The sequence below is a fragment of the Pristiophorus japonicus genome, chromosome 9, assembly GCF_044704955.1.
Source record: "Pristiophorus japonicus isolate sPriJap1 chromosome 9, sPriJap1.hap1, whole genome shotgun sequence".
NCBI lineage: Eukaryota > Metazoa > Chordata > Chondrichthyes > Pristiophoridae > Pristiophorus > Pristiophorus japonicus.
In genome coordinates this window covers 87597176-87603175 of record NC_091985.1, presented here as the reverse complement: position 1 = coordinate 87603175, position 6000 = coordinate 87597176, and positions in this window count along the sequence as shown.

Below are 6000 nucleotides of genomic sequence, written 5' to 3'. Positions count from 1 at the left end.
CATCAAGAGCGCTACTCAGCGTCGAGCCTGCGGCCAACATCTCACCGTAGGCAACTAGGCCCATGTAGCAGTGCCTGGTCCCCGGTCATCTTGGACCCCCTTACCACTGGATCAAGTCCTTACTCAGCTAAGCCCGTGAGGTAGCCGGTGTGCAACAATCACCCCATGTTAAAAGAACTCACGCACAGGCATCTTCCACTCCTCTAACATGAAGTTCGGGACATGGAATGTCAGGACCGTCATGGACAACTCAAACAGCGACAGACCGGAACACCGCACCGCCATTGTTGCCCGTGAACTTAGATGCTTTGATATCGACATCACCGCCCTAAGCGAGGCCCGACAGGCAGGCAAAGGCCAGCTCCGGAACAAGGTGGAGGTTACACCTACTTCTGGAAAGGGAAACCAGAGGAAGAATGCCGTCTCCATGGAGTCGGCTTCACCATCAAAAACGAGCTGGTCGACCTCCTCAAAGGCTCCCCCTGCGGGGCTAACAAACGCCTCATGACTCTTTGACTCACCCTATCCCGGAACCAGTGCACCACAGTCATCAGTGCGTATGCCCCAACACTCGTTGCAACAGATGAGGCCAAATAGGGTTTTTACTCCAACCTTGAGAAATCCCTGTCCTGCATCCCCGCGGGCAACAAATTGATCCTCCTCGGTGCCTCCAATGCCAGGGTTGGCAAGGACACAGATCTCTGGGGTGGCGTGATTTGCAGAGAGGAGGTAGGGAAAGCCAACTCCAGTGATACCCTAATCCTGACAAAATGTCGAGATTGTCCTCACCATTACCTTGTTCCGCCAGAGGGACAAATACATGTCATTGCCCAAGCCAGGGATTGCAAAGATGTGCACATCACCCACGCTATGACAGGAACCGACGAATGCTGGATGGACCACCACCTAATCTGATCCATCATCGACATCAACATAGATCCAAATCGGAGGGGGCAGCAGAAGCAGTGTCGCAAAAAAGTCAATGCCAGAGCACTTAAGGATCCAGCTAAGAAAGCCCTATACAGTTAGCGCCTCACAACTAACCTGGTGTGCCTTGATGACCCCGAGACACAGAATGCCCATAGCGCTTGGTCTGCCCTCCAGGCCTCGAACCAGTACCTGCAAAGAGACGCTCGGTCACTCAGCCAGGAAACACCAGGACTGGTTTGATGAGAATGACCAGGAGATCCAAGAGCTAATAGATCGCAAGCGCAGGGCATTTCTGAGCCTTAAACAACAACCCAACTCGGGAGCAGCAAAGCAGCATTACAGATGGCTCAAGGCTGAGGTCCAACAAAAAACCCGGGACCTAAAGAACAGATGGTGGATGGAGAAAGCACAGGAGGTTCAGCAGCTGGTCGACAGCCATGATGTGCGAGGATTCTTCATCGCAATCAAGGCCACCTATGGGCCAAAAACCCAAGGCCCCACCCCACTGCTGGTCAAGAATGGGGAAACACTCATCAAGGACACCGAGGCAGTCAGGGCCGGCAGGAAGGAGCACTTTGAAGATCTCAATAGAGACTCTGCCTTTGACATGAGTGTTCTCGACTCCATCCTGGAGCATGCTACCCGCCACCACCTCAGTGAGACCCCAACACTGTATGAGATAGAAAAAGCCATAAGACAGCTGAGGCATTGAAGTATGGCGGAGAGGCACTGCTGGCGTAAATATACGACCTCATCTCTCTCATCTGGAGGGAGGAGAGCATGTTGGGGGATCTGAGAGATGCAGTAATCGTGACCATCTTTAAAAAAGGGGACAAGTCCGACTGCAGCAACTACAGAGGATTCTCCCTGCTATCAGCCACTGGGAAAGTTGTCGCTCGAGTCCTCCTCAACCGTCTTCTTCCCGTGGTCGAGGAACTCCTCCCGGAGTCACAGTGCGGATTTTGTCCTCTACGGGGCACAATGGATGTGATTTTTGCAGCGCGGCAGTTACAGGAAAAATGCAGGGAACAGCGCCAGCGCTTTTACCTGGCCTTCTTCAACCTTACAAAGGCCTTTGACATTGTCAACCGCGAGGGTCTATGGAGCGTCCTCCTCCGTTTCGGCTGCCCCCAAAAGTTCGTCACCATACTCCGCCTGCTCCACGACGACATGCAGGCTATGATCCTTACCAACGGATCCAGCACAGACCCAATCCACGTCTGGACCAGGGTCAAACAGGGCTGCGTCATCGCCCCAACCCTCTTCTCAATCTTTCTCACCACCGTGCTCCACCTCACAGTCAACAAGCTCCCCGCTGGAGTGGAACTAAACTACAGAACCAGTGGGAACCTGTTCAACCTGCGCCGTCTCCAGGCCAAATCCAAGACCACCCCACCTCTGTCATTGAGCAACAGTACGCGGACAACGCCTATATCTGCGCACATACAGAGGCTGAACTCCAGGACATAGTTGACGTATTTACTGAGGGGTAAGAAAGCATGGGCCTTACGCTAAACATCCGTAAGACAAAGGTCCTCCACCAACCTGTCCTCGCCGCACAGCACTGCCCCCCCAGTCACCAAGATCCTGGACACCGTGGACTACTTCCCATATCTCGGTAGCCTCCTCTCAACAAGAGCAGGCATCGATGATGAGATTCAACACTGCCTCCAGTGTGCCAGTGCAGCCTTCGACCGCCTGAGAAAAAGAGTGTTTGAAGACTAGGCCCTCAAAACGGCCGACAGGGTCATGGTCTACAGGGCTGTAGTAAAACCCACCCTCCTGTATGGCTCAGAGACCTGGACCATGTACAGTAGACACCTCAAGTCGCTGGAGAAATATCACCAATGATATCTCCGCAAGATCCTACAAATCCCCTGGGAGGACAGGTGCACCAACATCAATGTCCTCATCCAGGCTAACATTCCCAGCATTGAAACACTGACCACACGCGATCAGCTCCACTGGGCAGGCCACATAGTTTGCATGCCAGACACGAGACTCCCAAAGCAAGCACTCTACGTGGAGCTCCTTCACGGCAAATGAGCCAAAGGTGGGCAGTGGAAATGTTACAAGGACACCCTCAAAGCTTCTCTGATAAAGTGCGAGATCCCCACTGACGCCTGGGAGTCCCTTGTCAAAGACTGCCCTAAGTGGAGAAAGTGCATCCGGCAGGGCGCTGAGCACCTCGAGTCTCAACGCCAAAAGCGTGCAGAAATCAAGTGCAGGCAGTGGAAAGAAGGTGCGGTAAAGCAGTCCCAGCCACACCTTCCCTCAACGATATTCTGTCCCACCTCTGACAAAGTCTGTGGCTTTCGTACTGGATTGTTCAGCCCCCAAAGAACTCACTTCAGGAGTGGAAGCAAGTCTTCCTCGATTCCGAGGGACTGCCTATGATAATTGTTATGAATGTAATAACTCGATAGACTGAATGCTGTAAACCAACACAGGTACAAACCTGGCTCTGCTTTATTAGGGCCCAAAGTGTTACATGATGGCTTGCCTTTTATACCTGGGCCGCACACACGTGCGTACAGCCCAATGACCTCCGACAGTGGCGCCACCTGGTGGCTAGTAACCCCAAACATACATACATGACAATGATGACAATGATTTCGATGTGGGGACCAAAGCTAATGCTGCCAATTCAAAGCTAGGTGGGAAAGTAAGCTGTGAGGAGGGCACAACGATTTTAAAAAGGGATATAGACAGGTTAAGTGAGTAGGCAAGGAGGTGGCAGATGGAGTATAATGTGGGGAAATGTGAGGTTATTCACTTTGGTAGGAAGAATAAAAAAACAGAATATTTTTTAAATGTTGTGAAACTATTAAATGCTGGTATTTAGAGCGATTTGAGTGTTCTTGTACACGAGATACAGAAACTTAACATGCAGGTACAGCAAGCAATTAGGAAGGCAAATGGTATGTAAATCTTAACCTCAAATTAAGATTCTGCGGGCACATATCATGCACCTTTAAACTAGAGGTGCTGCTGATTAAGACCATCCTTTAGTATCCTGGAAGGGAATTTTAACCCCTATAAAATGGGTGGGTTTGGGTCGGGTGGGAAGTGAAAATTTTTAAAATCTCAAACCCAAACCCAACCCTAGCCAGGTGGGAAACTATGCTGTGAGAAGGACACAAACGGTGCAAAATTGTGCACTACCTCGGTTGGGGGCAGCAACAGTTGTGAGGTGGGACTTCCTGTGCCAGGTGTAGACGTCCCGTCCTGTGAGCTAAATTCGGCTTCCTGTCCCCCGAGAGGAAGTGGAACATAAAATCTCACACTCCACTTCCTCTCAGGGGTGGGTCTGGGGCGCTAACAAACAGGATTGTCCAGCGCTGCGCAGAGAGGCGCACAGCGCTGGGGGGAACACAGGGCCTTTCCCTTCCATTAAAGGGGAAAGCATCGCTGTCGACTTTGCAGGAGGGAGAAGGGGCCACCGCTAGAGCACCAGGGAGGGGGTGGTGTGCTATGGCAGCAGCCTGGCACAGAAGCCGGGCTGCTACATCACACCACGGACCCCGCAATCTGCAGTGAATAAGGCCGTGACTGGTAAATTGGACATTTTTTACATTTTAAGGGCCACACCTCCCCTTTAATTTTCGCCCCTCGAGCGGCCTAAGTATGCACCACATGAAGCCATCGCAGGCATCGCCCGTGGTGGCTGTGGTGTATGCAGCACACAAATCACTGACTCCACACGGTCTGGTGTTAATCTAACTGCTGTGACCTTCGTCCTTTATTGAACAGCCTCAGAGTGATTCTCAGGTGTGGTGGTCAGCCTTTTATACTGCCTCTTGCAGGTACTTTCAGGTTTCCCACCACAGCGCCCTCTGTGGTGTACCATTGTGCTTATTATACATTTAAGGTACCAGGACGATACACACATCAATACATAACATCTCACTCCACCCCCCCCAGTTCCGAAGCCGTTGCCGAGGATCTCGACCTTGTTTGTCCAACGGAAGGCAGGTAGGCATAGAGAGTGCGTTAGTATGGTACATGTTATCTGGTACAGATGTGCGTCAATGAGTTGCGGGTACACTGAGCAGTTACATTAAATAGTTATTGACTGGTAACGGATCCCTGATTTCCTTATTAGCTCTTATCATTAATTGTACTTCATATCCATTATTTTACTCAAACACAGTGACCATTCAGCATTAAAATATTAATTCTTATTATGAATCCGTCATCTCACTTTAACATAGCTCATTTTAGACTCGCTCTTGCCTTACAGAAGTCCTTTGTGGGGACCACCACGTGGTAAGGCCCTTTTAAGACTCCCAGGTGCATTTCCTTTTTAAGGCGCCATCTTTGATGCAGCAGGATTCCATGAGGCTTCTCCTTGGGCGCCGCCATCTTTGATGCTCTGCTGCTCTGGACACGATGCCGCCGCCAGCTTGCTCTCCGCCGCTCCGGATGCCCTCCGCTGCCACCTGACTTGCCGCCGCTCCTGTGGCCGTCGTCTTCGCTTCTCCAGCGGACACCGTAACCGCCTCCCCTGCGGCCTCCGTAGCGGCCTCGCCTGCGGCCGTCATGGCCGCCGACCTCCAGCTGCTGCCGCCGCCCGACTCTCCCTCTGCGTGGGCCCCTCTGATCCACCGGCCATCCTGGATCCCTCGCACCCTGCCTGCAGCGCCCCGCCGGCTCACCGCCCCCCCCCCCCACTAGGCCCGCCTCTGCAGGGCAGCTTGCCTGTGGGGGCTGAGGCTGCAGGATCTCTGGGGCTTGAGGTCCAGGCCTGGGGCTTGCTCTGCTTGCCTGTGGGTGGATTGCGGCTGCAGCTCCAGCTCGGTCGGCGCTGCTCTCTGGGGACCCGGGGCATGGCAGCACCCCGGGGAGCAGCAGCCTGTGGAGTGGTGAAGTCTTCCCAGCTCCCACGGACCGTCCCCATCCACCTCCGGCCAAGGAGTGTCGGCCCATCGCCTGCAACGACCCACAAAGGCAAACCGTGCGTCTCGTCCCCGTGGGATACCTGCACCATCGCTCTGCCAAGAACAGGTATTAGTTCCCTGGTGTAGGTACGCAGCTTCGCCGTGACCGGGACCAGCTTGGGTCGTGCAG